We start from the raw sequence: 13,858 nt of genomic DNA, 5'->3' as shown, positions 1-13,858 counted from the left end.
CGATCTTCTTATAGAGTGTCCACACCATATCCTTGCGAAATACACGTTAGTTCGGGCCTTTTTCAAGGGACTGTTACACCACCACAAAGAGGTGCTTGTCATAATGAATGGGGGTAGTTTCCTTAGTAAAGGAGCCTCAGAGGCTTATAAATTTTTAGAAGATCAAACAAAGCGTAATAATAACTGGGGGTAGTGACGATATCTCTCGTTCCGCTAGTTATTCTACAACAGTTAAGGCCACCGGTATGTTTGAGATGAAACCTGATCCTGAACTTAAAAATTTAATCGAATCTCTCACTAAAAAGGTAGAGGCTATTTCTGTTCAACAAAAGCATATTTCCGTCATGAATGTCAACTTCAATCCATGTAATTTCTGTTTGAGTCCAGAGCATCCCGACTCCTATTGTCCTCTTGCCTATGAATAACAACAATCACAACAAGATAATGTTTGTTCCATTAATAACGAACCTAATGCAGCTTGGCGACAAAACCCCAACTTTGGTTGGCGAAATAATCAACAACCTCCAAGGTTTAATAACCAAAATGTTAGGCCAAGAAACAATTACAACCAAGCTTAACCGAGGCAAGGACAAGGACAAGGAAATTATAATAATTATAACAATAATAATTATAATGCTAATAGAGGAATCGTGCCAGTAAATAATAACTATCAAAATCCACCCATTAATAATCAACATGACATAGTTTCTGTCACACAACCTATAGCTAACACTCCTCCACAACCGGATCGTTTCGACGCCTTTATGCAAACCCAACAACAGATTTTACAAGCTATCCAACTTTCCTTACAGCAGTTAGCACAAGAGAAAATACAACCCAAAGGTGTGTTTCCAGGTCAAGCAATACCAAATCCTAAAACAACAAACACAGCCTTTGAGGTAAATGGTAATATTAGTACAAAAAATGCGAACGTAGGTGAGCTAAATGCCATCACCACTCTCCGTTCTGGCAGAGTGGTTGATAACAACATAATTATGCCTATAGTTACCCCAACCGTGGTCCCTACAGCAGATATTATACTGGATACCGACGTAGAAACTGAAGATCCTACCCCTGTAGAGGTACCAGTTAAACCACAACCTAAGAAACAGAAAGCCAAGGTTAGACATCCAGTTGACCCATACGCTAAATATAGAGAGAAACCATTGTTTCCCCAGAGATTAGCTATGTTGAACAAGGATACAAATTACGATGAGATTAGGTAAGTTTTCAAAAATCTGACAATAAACCTTCCTTTTCTTGAAGCAATTAAAAAGTTACCTCACCACGCTAAGTTTCTTAAAGAGTTGTGCACTACTAGGCGTAAGACAAAGATTCCTAAAGACGCCTTTTTAACTAAACAGTTTTCAACTTTAACGGAACACAATGGAATCGTTAAGTACAAGGACCCTGGTCGTCCTACTGTACAATGCACCTTAAGGGATACTCACACGACCACTGCTTTACTAGACCTAGGGGCGAGTGTTAACTTACTCCCTTATTATTTATATAAACAAATAGGTCTACAGGAAATGCAACCTACAACAATGACGTTGCAATTAGCTGATAGGTCTATCAAGTATCCTAAGGGTGTAGTGGAAAACATGTTGGTTAAGGTTCAAGATTTCTACTATCCTGTGGATTTTGTTATCCTCGATACCGAAGTCGCTAACGACTCTATTCCGATCATTTTAGGGCACCCTTTCTTGGCAACTGCCAACGCGCTTATAAACTACCGTGATGGTTCAATGTCCTTGTCCTTTGGCCATCTTTCTGTTGAGGTCAATGTTTTTAAAATGATCAAACAATTTCTTGATACAAATATTGATGGAGAGGTTAGCATGATTGAGAGCTTAGCTCATGATTATTTCAAAACCACATTTCCGGATGACCAGATGTACAAATTCCTTTCCTTTGGAAGTTCCAACTTCGACAAGGACTCCTTGGATGTAGATGAAATTGAGGAAGATTTCCTTCAACTCTTTTGCAACTCTTCCTTGCCACCTCGCGAGTCCCACCCTGCCAACATCCATTCATCCCTTGACGCTATATATGACGGAAGATGAATTTTTCACCCTCTATCCCAGTGATTCTTTTGACCCACCTATTGAGGAATGTCTGGCATATCTCAAGGCTTCTAATGATCTAGACCTGAGAGCTCTATCTGACACTCATTCATATTCCATCACCAATTTTCCCCACCTTCCACCTTTTCAAAGGAACCTGGAGTTTGTGCTTGACCCTCTTGCTTCTTCTGTGCTTAATGATTTTCTAAATCCTCTCAATACAGAAATAATTCCCAAGGAAAAAGCACTTGACACCTTCATTTTTAGAATTGAGATACTTCCCACCTACACCATGAATGAGTTTTGTGCTAAACCCACATTCTCATTTTTTTCATTCCTTACTTCTAAAACTTATCCATATCCAACATATCTTCCACAAACATCCATTTTCTCACGATCATTCACTTGGACACCCTCTCGTTCAAAGATGAAAAAGAAGGTGCATGCTTGGTTACGTTCTAGATCTATCAGACTTCGCTTTCATTTGAATAAGTTGCATCGTAGAAAATCTTGGTGCTTGATTCTGTTTGGGGGTGCATTCCATGTTATTTGTTTATGGAAAGACCCACAACTCTTTAGGTTGTTGATTTATGGAAAACTGTAGGGTATATATATATACAGTTATTTATTAAAGTCTAGAGTATCTGACTATAAACGGCTCATTTTGTCATTTGGTGTACTTCCTTTCACTTTCATATATTGGTAAGTGCACCATTCAGGTAATCGGACCCTCCCTATGAAGTGTGTGGCTGTAAGTACCAGATCCTAAGTCCACATTTAACATAATTCACGTTTTCCACTCTTGCATGTTTTCTCGATTTTTGAGTCATGTTCCTCTATGGTGTGAATTATGTCCTTATTGCTTTTCGTTTTTCTTATAGTAAACATCATGCATAAAAATGAAAAAATTCTAAATCATAAAAATAGTAATTTAGGAAGTCTCGGGAATCTGACTTTAAAAGACCCACGTTTTAAAACAAATTTTCAAACTTCATTGCCAAAAATTTGTTTGGGGGTGGGGTGTTAGTTTTTCCATCCGGGATTGCTAAACTTTCCGTTTTTGTTACTTATTCTGTTTAATTGTAATTCAATTCAGGTTGACATTATCTATGAATTTAGATTTTATTCGTTCGCATAACTTACATCATGCACGCACTTTGAGGTGTTTTCCATCTTCTTATATGTCATCCATGGTTAGAATAGAGTGTTTTATGGATCATTGGATTGGAAATTCTCTCCTGATCGTTTCCATATCTCATTTGCATAAATCGGACTGGTAACGAAGCGGCAATTTTAGTTTGAAGTTGAGCGAAAAATCGACAAATTTCAAAAAATCGAATTAGGCTTGGTCCAATCTCGCACGCACGTGTGTCTCCATCTTCCAAACTAAAACAAATCGTGATTTTCTTTCTTCACTTCCGCCATTAACAAAGCTTTAAGCCCTAACAAAAAAAACCTAAATACACCCACGCCCAAGGTTCAAATCAACTTCAAATCTTCTCCAAAACATTCCCCCACCAATTCCGACCTTTTGGAATACCGAAAACATACAAAAATTCACAAATTTTGAACTGCCACCGCCACCACCGCGCCTCCTCCCATTATTTTTAGTGAGTTTGATTTTAACTCCATCCCCATATTGCATTTAAACCCTCAAATAGTTTCAAAACTCCAATGGCGCAAAGACGGAGAATTTTGCCGGAACAAGCTTTTACGGCCGACCGCTTCGCGTTGTTTTACAGTGACGAGATGGTTAGGAGAGATTGGAGGCATTTGTGGTATTCAACGAACGATTTTTACCACGAAGATTTGGTCAGACAATTTTATAAGATGAGGGAGTTGGATGGGAATAGAACTTTTGTTAAGGTGGCCTGGACGAGGAGATAAGTATCTTCGAGGTTGCTGGCTGAGATTTTAGGCATTCCGCCTAGATGCCATCTCGACGCCACATTGCAGGAATCCCAATTTGGTGGGATTGAGCCTTTGATGAACACGATGGTTTTGGAGGGAAACTACAATGAGAGCTCGCATTGTGTTCTCCAGTCGTCTCTGCGAACCAACCAGCTGGTTGTAGCTCAGTGGATTGGTAGGAATGTCATCGAGAAGGAGAAGGTCAGTGACATCAATCTGAACTGCCTTCACATTCTATGGATACTTTAGGAGCAAAAGTATGAATTATGTATTCTCGAGTTTTTGATTAATATGATTAGGGGAGTTAGGAAGAGTATTGCACCTCTCCCCGTTTTGATAACAAAGATCATGATGACTTTGAGAGCAACTCCGAAAGCTGAGCGTACTATGATTAAGTTGCATACGAATGTTATAGTGTATACGGACTGTGTTCAGAAGGTTTGGAGGTTACCTGGAGAGAGGGTAGGGGAAGAGACTGACTCGAAGGATGAGGAGGACACGACATGTTTTGATGCTGATTCCATGGAGAAGTGTACGTCTGATGCAGAACGCATGACAGTGCTTCATCGTGGCATGCGCTCTCTTAATACAATTTGTGAAGACCTCCAAACTCGCCAGACTATCATACATCCTAACTATGAGACTCGTGCCCAGCGCGAAGATGAGCGTTGGGAAGAGATGAAGGCCGAGATGGAAGCACAGTGCAAGTTTCGAGAAGATATGCTTGAAGTTTCGAGATGGAAGCACAGTGCAAGTTTCTGAGGAGGCGTCTGTGAGGCACGAGCGTCGTTGCCGAAGGATAGATGGCTCAGGCCCATCGGGAGCTTAGGGCCTATCTTCATCTCATGCTCCATCTAAAACCAGCAGCGCGTGGTTTAGGGATATTATGAGTTGATGTTGTTTTTTTATTTGTTTTTATTAGTTCGGATGTTAAATTTTGAATTCCGTAGTAAAATTTGAATTTGGTAGTAATTGTATTTGAATTTGAATTTTAATATAATTTGGTTCTTTTCAAATTGTGTTTTGATTTTATTGTTAATCCCACCTTCCTGAATTGTTTGGGGGTGGTATTATTTAGTCTAGCATGATTTTTATATGATCCAAAATTTATTATATAATTGAGAGATGATTGTTGGGAATATTGCCGATATTGGTAGGCTATGAGTAGATATGGTGGTAGGATGAAATCTAAAAGAGTTTAAAAGTTACTATTCTAAATTCAATCTAAAAGATATTAGGTTTGTTTTAGAATCCAGAATATGGGTTGTTTCCATTTTCGGTTTCAGAAATATTTTGTTTCCGGCAATTGCCTTAAAACTTTTTGGCAACTTGCCGATTCGTTTTGGAAGCTCACAACCTATATAAACTTCCTTCATTCTACACTCACTACCCACACTACATCCTACTTTCATCTCTCACCTTTCACTCCCAAGTTTCCCTTTTTTCTTCTTCACTTTAGCACTTCACCAAGACGGCGCCAAGATGCGCTTCGGTTGAGCCACCCCGCGCTTTGCCCACCTGTAACTTGAGTTTCACCAAGGCGCATCCAGCGCCCATCCCAAGCAAAAATTGAGCTTGCCCTGCGCCTAAGTGCCTGTCACTCAACTTAGACTAGACCCTGCGCCCTACCCAGGCATAGTTTGAGCCCCCCCCCCACGCCCTGACATCCGTAGGCACGAAAAATTCTAATTTTTTGTGGGTTGTTCCAAGATCTTTCCAGTTGTTCTAGAGAGTAGCTTTGTGATGACATCACCTATAGTCATACCGGAGCAGTCTTTCGAACACTTGTTGGGAAGAGAGACTTATGGACATTGGTTCCGCGACAAGATCTTGCAGTTAAGATGAAGGCACCTACTGGTAAGTGAAGACTACTCGTATTCACCTCAGCTTACTGAATATTTTTACAATAATATTAGTTTCTATTGTAACCAGGATGGAGAACAAGAATTCTCCGTCATGGTTGATGACACGCCACTAGAATTCAATAAGTATTTGGTAGCGTTAGTTTCGGGAATACCAATACCTGATCCTATTCACACGTGGGGATATATGACTGATAATGCATACCTCTATGATTATACATATTTCCATGAGTATTATGGGGGAGGGGTGTTTCGTATAATGGACCAAGGGCGTTATAACATTGCCCTTGGTAGCCTGTCCCTCAATGTAGGCACCACCATGTTATTTATCCTGATGAATATTTTAGGGGATTGGCAGTTTACTTCGCAAATAGTACCATTTGGTGACGTTTTCTTTGCTTTAGCTGAGGGAGGTCGCCGATATGACATTCCCCGAGTATTAGTGGCTAGTCTTAAGAGAGCCCAAAGCATGAGGCATAAGTATCTTCTTATGCCTATTTTGGTTTGCCGCATCATGCGCAGTTGTCTACCTGAATTCTGTACCCAGTTCACGGATTGGAAAAGGGTTGAAGTCATGAGACCCACCAATTGGGTGGTTCGCTCATTTCGAGTAATGACTTAGCTGGGATGGCAGGTGTAACCTCATTTAGTTGCTCCTCACACCCCATCAGACATAGTAACACTCGACAGGTTAGCACAAGTTGATGACACACGGCGGTGGGCTTGGCAAGTTATCATGGCGTGGCAGGATGCGGAGGAACCTCATCTCTTTAGAAAGGAAGATGAGGAGGATGAGGATTAAACAAGAGTTAAGGTAAGTTTTTAGTTTCAGTTAGCGTCTGCTTATGTCCCAAGCAATCTAATTCTTATTAACCCCATAACGGGTGGAACTCTTATAGAGTTACGTCAGTTTTTATTTTCTATATTAGTATGTTTAACCTTGTTTTGCATATATTCCAGAATTTCACGCGTTTTAATAGTATTTCTCTAGCTACCATTTTTATTTAAATACTTTGGGGACAAAGCATGCTTATTGTTTGGGGGGGGGGGGGGAATAGAAACACGTGTAATTAAGGCATATGTTAGGATATAGATAGGCTTAAATACAGAAATATGCAACGTACTTAGGTCCTATTAACACTTGTATCAACATAGAATTTTTTTTCACAAACGTATCAATGTACTATGCCCGATTTAACAAAAATAGCAATCCGTTAAGTTCAGTCAGTTAAGTGATAATGTGTCATTATTTTTTCAATTTCGTTTTATTTGTATTTTTCACTTGGCATGCCACATCAGCATTTTCTACCAACTCAGCACTACCAACTCAGCATTTTTGTTTTTTTTTTTAAGTGATTGAAAAATAAATTAATAAATTTTTTTGAATTAATAAATATATAAAAAAGAATAAATTAATAATTATATAATAATAATAAAATAATTATATAAAAAATAAAGAAATATATAAATAAAATATTATTTTATTTAATATATATATTTGAAAATTATCAAAAAACTATAAATAATAATAAAAAAAATATTATAATATAAAAAAATATATATTATTTTATAATAAAGAAATATATATAAATAATATATTATTTTATTTATTATATATATTTCAAAATTATAAAAACTATAAATTATAAAAAAATATTATAATATAAAAAAAAATATATATAAATAAAGAAATATATAAATAATTTTTTTATTATATATATATATATATATATATATATATATACAAATATATTTTTTTATATTATTTATAGTTTTTAATAATTTTCAAATATATATAATAAATAAAAAAATATATTTTTTTATATATTTTTTTATTATAAAATATTATTTTTTTATATTATAATATTTTGTTATTATTATTTATAGTTTTTTGATAATTTTCAAATATATATAATAAATAAAATAATATATTATTTATATATTTCTTTATTTTTTATATAATTATTTTATTATTATTATATAATTATTAATTTATTCTTTTTTATATATTTATTAATTCAAAAAAAATTATTAATTTATTTTTCAGTCACTTAAAAAAAACGAAAATGCTGAGTTGGTAGAAAATGCTGATGTGGCATGCCAAGTGGAAAATACAAATAAAACGAAATTGAAAAAATAATGACACATCATCACTTAACTTATGGAACTTAACGGATTGCTATTTTTGTTAAATCGGGCATAGTACATTGATACGTTTGTGAAAAAAATTCTATGTTGATACAAGTGTTAATAGGACCTAAGTACGTTGCATATTTCTGTATTTAAACCGATATAGATATGTACAATATACACTTGTTTTCTAGTAAAAAATCAAAAATTTCAAAAATATAAATAAAAAGTTTATGCTATACACTTAGGAATATTGGTATTGTTTCCTTTCTCTATGCTCTGAATAATCTAGAAGTCTAACGTAGCTTTTGCATTAGAATAATTGTTAGAAACTTAAGTTAATATGTAGGTAATAATCTTTGCATCTATCTATAAATATATTACATGAGTATCTATGATTGTTTAGCAGTAAGTTTCTAAAATCTAGGTGAAAGTACTTATTCTACAAATCATGTGAGAATATAGCCTAAAGCCTTATATGAGTGAAACGTTTGAGAAATGACACAAGGGAGAAGTAAAATCCGGATAGAGAAATCACACGTCCACTTGCTTGATCACTATACTATATCCTAAGCAAGAATTAGGCCCTCTTTGGATCGATATAACCAGAAATTCAAACCTTATGAAATTATTTTCTGCTAGTCACCCCTTTGAGCCTTTCATAAACCGCAAATCCTTTAACCTTTTACAAAACTAAATAAAAATAAAAATCAGCCTACCCATTCTTTGAATGAGTCTGAGAATAGAGATGAAGAATAGAAAAGAGAAAGACCTTTGAGATCAAGAATTTGTTAGTCACTTCAAATAAGAAAAGGAAGTTTCCATCCAAATAAAAATAAATAAATAAACAAATAAAAGAAAATAAAGAGTTAGAACTCCAAAAATATAATCAAAGGAGTCAAAAGCCAAAGAAAAAGAAAAATATAGCTAAGGATGGAAACAAAGTGTAGAAGCAAAAGTAAAGAACAAGGTTTTCTCTAGTTACATAATATGAATACTCTATTATCTCAGACTTGTCTGTTTTGAATATTCATTTCCTTTCTTCTTAAACCATCTCCTAATCCCCACAACACCTAATAAGGACCTCTAGCTCAATTAGGAATAGGTTAGTGTGATAGTAAGTGGCAGATGTGTTTGATCGACTGATAAGTGCTCAAAAGTAATAATTTATAACCCCAATTATGTGTCTGTTAGTCTCCATTTTATATTTAAATATTGTAATATGATGCAATTTGAGTTTTTGCAGGTTAAAGAACCTAAATGTGAAATATGGAGGGAAAAGAAGTCAAACAAGTCAAAAAGGAGTCACTGGGAATTACAGCTAAAGGCCTAGGGCAAAAATGTCATATTTGTCTCCATAAGTGCCAAGCCTAATGGGACTCTAAAAGAGGAGAATAATTGAGTTAGAAGAGTCTTCAATCTGATCTCAAAGCCTTAATTTTGACTTCATAGAAAGATGAAATCAACATGGAAAAGAAGTCAGAGTTTCACAAGAATTAGGAAACTGAAAGCTGTTAGAAGCTGCAGCTTGGGAAATAGCATGTAGGGCAAAGTGGGCCACGACCAACTTTGGTCCAACCGAATTTAACTTTTCCAGGATGGCTTCTAAAAAGATTACAAAGAGTTTGACACCAAATAAACATAGGATTCGGATCTTTATCCAGATGAGCATGTAAGCCAATATATAAGGCACAAAAACCTCAGTTTACATCATCTAGGAAATTTAGTGTTTGTATCTTAGATCTAGAATTAAGAGAGAAGAAAGTTCAAACCTTTTCACCATTAATAGCTATAAAGATTATTCTTTTTCATATTGTGTGCATAGCATAGTATGAGGAGCTAATCTCCCTTCTCTTGGGAGGGGAGATGAAGCATTTTTCTTAAGTTTTAGTTTAGTTCTTCTTCTATCATGTTTTAGTTTAAATCCCTCATTGAGTTTCTTCTTATTCATCCATTGATCTAATGCCCCTGTGGAGGTTAGGAGGTCTTAGGGTAATTCATGATTATGTAGAGCCAAATACCACAAATCCTAGATTCTTTTCTTCTAGTTTTTAGTGTTATAGTGTGATGATTGGATTCTTTGTGGCACCTCAATTAGTTGTATGATTAATGCCACATGTGGATTTTCCATGGCACCTAGAGTTGTATATTAAATGTCACTTAAAACATAATTTGGTTAGATAGAAGATATCACTGGAGATTGAAGAAGTATTTGATGGAAAGATAGAAAACACGTTGAAAGCCACATATTATCGTCATGGTTATGAGCATAAGGTTTATAGGTATGGTGAGTTTCTATTGGTGATTTATATTAAGCATGATAGGTATATCTATTAGATTAATTCTATGATTTTGGTGGATTCATCTCTCCCAAGATATTCTCTCTCTTGATTCATATTCATATATTTAGTTTAGTTTAGTTTATGCATAGCTTACATCTCAAATCAAATCAACTATATATTCATCATTACTTAGCCACATCTTTTACTTGCATCCATTAGATTAATTTAGAGTAGAAATTTCTATTGTCATCAACTAGTTATTTAGAGTATGATTGATACCTTGCTAGCCACTATACTAATCAATATATATTAGGCTAAGTAAGATTTACAAAAGATACGTAACACAAACAACGACATATAAATAATTACGTGTTTCGTGCTTTTTTAATGGCGCCGCTGCCGACTCTAAATTGATTAGGTGATAGAATATTTAATTTAGATTACTTTAATTTAGGAATTCATATAGTATAAATTGCATATTTAGCATAATCAGATTAATTTAGCATAATTCAATTAGATTTGCATAGTAGAAAGTATTTTCATAAAGTTTAGTATTTGTTTAATAGAAAAGAACATTACAGAAAATGTATTTATAAATTTCAAAAAATTCTGAAATTTTACAGAGTTGATCTGTACAGTATCGGTAATTTATTGAATTTTTTTGAATTTTTTGTACTTGTCTTAACTGGGTAACTAACATTGTCTTTGCAGTACCCCGTTTTCAGTTTTCAGGACGCAAGCATCTATAAAAACAGTCGAGCAGAGCTATTTGCACATTAACAAAACTTCTAAATTTTTTACAAGAGCAACCTCGAATCGTCAGGCGCTTCCAGTAAAAAGTTGAGTATTGTTTGACCTGTTTTGACCACTTAACTAGTTGCTTGTTTGCAGTGTGTTTCTGCAGCTTTTCAGGACCAAGGTCTCTGGAAGAATAGTCAAGAAGAAGGATTTGTCAAACTCCAAATAATCCAAAAATTTTACAGGATCATCCCTGAGACGTCAGGAGACTGCAGTAAAAGTTTCGTGATTTTTAGTACTCTTTTACTTATTTATTCAATCGATTGTTTACAGTGTATGCAGAAAACTTCTCACTGGACTCTGTAGGATTAAACAGTACAGAAGAGGGACTTAGCAAGCTCCAATTGCTCTAAAATTTTACAGGCTACTTTCTGGACGTATTAGGTAGCTGCTATAAAAATTTCAAAATTTTTGGACTTGTTTTGCTTGCTGTAACAGTAAGTGTTTCTCTTCCACCGTGAATCCCCTGTTAGCGGTTTCATAATTAGCATTAATAGTTAGCATCATATAGTTTGATAATATAATTTAGTTAATTAAGTGCATACTAGATTATTTTATATAGCTTTATTATCTAGTGCATGAAAACTTGGTTTCGTGATTCACCTCGTAAACGTTTAATCAGAAGAGCTAATTCTTGTAACAATCTTCCAATTCTGGTTTTGGAGGAGACCACACCATTGAACTCAGGATCTGATTCTGAATCTGAAACACACACACCACTAGTAGATTTATAGGATACACCAGAGAGAGTACCATTAGCCACCATGGCTGATCAAAGAACTCTTAGCACCTTGTTTCAACCTATCGCGGTTCAACCACCGAAGTGCATAGTGATGCCCGACAATAACAATAACTATGAGATTAAGCCCACCATTCTTAATATGTTGCCAAAGATATTATGGCAAAACAAATGAAGAACCGTATAATCATTTGAGTAAGTTCTTGAGCATATTAAGTACTTTTAAAGCACCTCATCTTTCCCCTGAAGAAACTAGATTAAGGTTGTTCCCCTTGACTTTTGAGGATGTCGCACTACGTTGGTATAGATCCCTACCCTCTAATTCTATAACTACTTGGGAGCAACTATCACAAAAGTTTATGAAACAATATTGCCCTTTACGTAAAACTGAAACCATGCAATTGACTATTTCAACCTTCAAAGGAAAACCTAATGAAGAGTTTCATACAACATGGGATAGATTTAATGATTTACTTGTCCACTATCCACATCATGGTTTTGACATACTTAATATCGTATATTACTTTATAAAAGGTCTTTCACCTAGTCTTACTCCTAATGAAGCCTACATTTTTTTACAAAACTTTTCTGAGAGTTCTAAGGATTGGGCCAATAGTAGTGACCATGAGGACATGGCACGGGTAGATGGGGGGATGAGTTTTAGTAAACCAGGTATGTATGAGGTTAAAAACAAACTCAATGAGAAACTTGAATGTGCCATTGCTAGTTTAACCACAGGAATCGAAACTTTAAACAAGAAGTTTGATTCATTTACTTTAAATTCTCCAATGAATAATCAACCTTAACAAGCAATGAGAGCCAATCAATTTTGTGAAAGTTGTTTCGTGATAAGAGCCCAAAACTGTAGTTTTAACCCTTTAACAGTCATACTTTTAGACCAATTATGTGAGTAATAATTAAGAGTTAACACTGATTACGTGTCTTTATGCATTTCAGGGTTCAAAGTCCATTATGTGCAGAAATGTGCCACTTTAGTGAGATAAAGGAGCAAAGGTCGGTTACTAAGGAGTTTCGTGATTAAAGGCCAAGTTTCGAGAAGACAAAGTCTTTCTAAAAGCCCGGTCAAAAGCTGAAAAGTCGACGCGGGCAGAAACAGCACACAAAGTCAGCAGAACTTCCGAAGGACATATCTTTGGACTCAGACCTCGGAATGGGACCTACCTTATGTCAAAACGACCGTCTCGGAAAGAGCTTTCCAATGGTCTAAGCCTTGACCCAATCAGAGGAGCAGAAGTGGACGGAAAGTCTGTTGAAGTCAACTGCAGCTGAAGAGGCCTTTCTGGACTGAAAGAATTGGGTTTTGGGCCTGATTCTCTGGCCCAAAACATGGCTCCAAGCCCATGCACGATTTTTGGATCTGAAAGTATAAAAACAAAAGATTAATTCTTTGTTAATGGTAGATTTTTAGGTTAGAAAATAAAAGTAGCTTAGAATAGAAAGTAGCCATTAAAATAGCTTCTAGATCTAGTTTTATTTAATTGTTTTTGATTAAGTGTAGTTTCAAATCCAATTATTGTATTAGATTAAACCTTGGAATCTTGTTCTTCATTTTGATTAGGTCAATAAAGTAGTACTTCTATCAACTTCGATTTTTGTCATTTCCATTTCTAGATCCAATTTCAATTCCTGTCCTTATTGCATTTTAGTCATTAAATTAGATTTCATTATTGTTTAATTAAGTAAATTTCAATTCTTTATATCATGTTTAGTTTAAATTTAATCGGAAATGATTACGTAATGATTCTCGGCTAAACCTCCATTAGAGGGGGTTGAGAAGCCTTGATGAAAGCTTGATTCCGATTAACGTAGATTCGTCGTAATTTCTTTTCCACTCTAGAAACGTTTAGTTCACCATGAGAATGGGTTTAATCGTTCACATGCTAGTTATTAATTAGTAGAAATGCCATGTGTAATTAGGGATTAGGAAGAACCAATTGTTTCTGAAAGCAGTTCAATTCGGATTCTGACGATTTGTAGTTAATAGGATTAAGTCGAAGTTAAGGTGGAATCAATTCCCTCTAACTCCTTATCATCTAATCAAGCGTAGCA

At 35.2% G+C, this 13,858-nt stretch overlaps 1 non-coding gene across 1 annotated transcript; it reads right to left on the bottom strand.

The window, feature by feature from the left end:
• Positions 1-12,178: 12,178 nt before the first annotated feature.
• LOC147496813 (small nucleolar RNA R71) lies at positions 12,179-12,287 on the bottom strand. Its single transcript, XR_015197246.1, has one exon. It is a non-coding gene; the product is annotated as a small nucleolar RNA R71 (small nucleolar RNA).
• Between the last annotated feature and the right edge of the window lie 1,571 nt (positions 12,288-13,858).

Source organism: Coptis chinensis, chromosome 5, assembly GCF_015680905.1.
Source record: "Coptis chinensis isolate HL-2020 chromosome 5, ASM1568090v1, whole genome shotgun sequence".
Taxonomy (NCBI): Eukaryota; Viridiplantae; Streptophyta; class Magnoliopsida; order Ranunculales; family Ranunculaceae; genus Coptis; species Coptis chinensis.
This window is presented reverse-complemented; position numbering and strand designations above follow the sequence as displayed.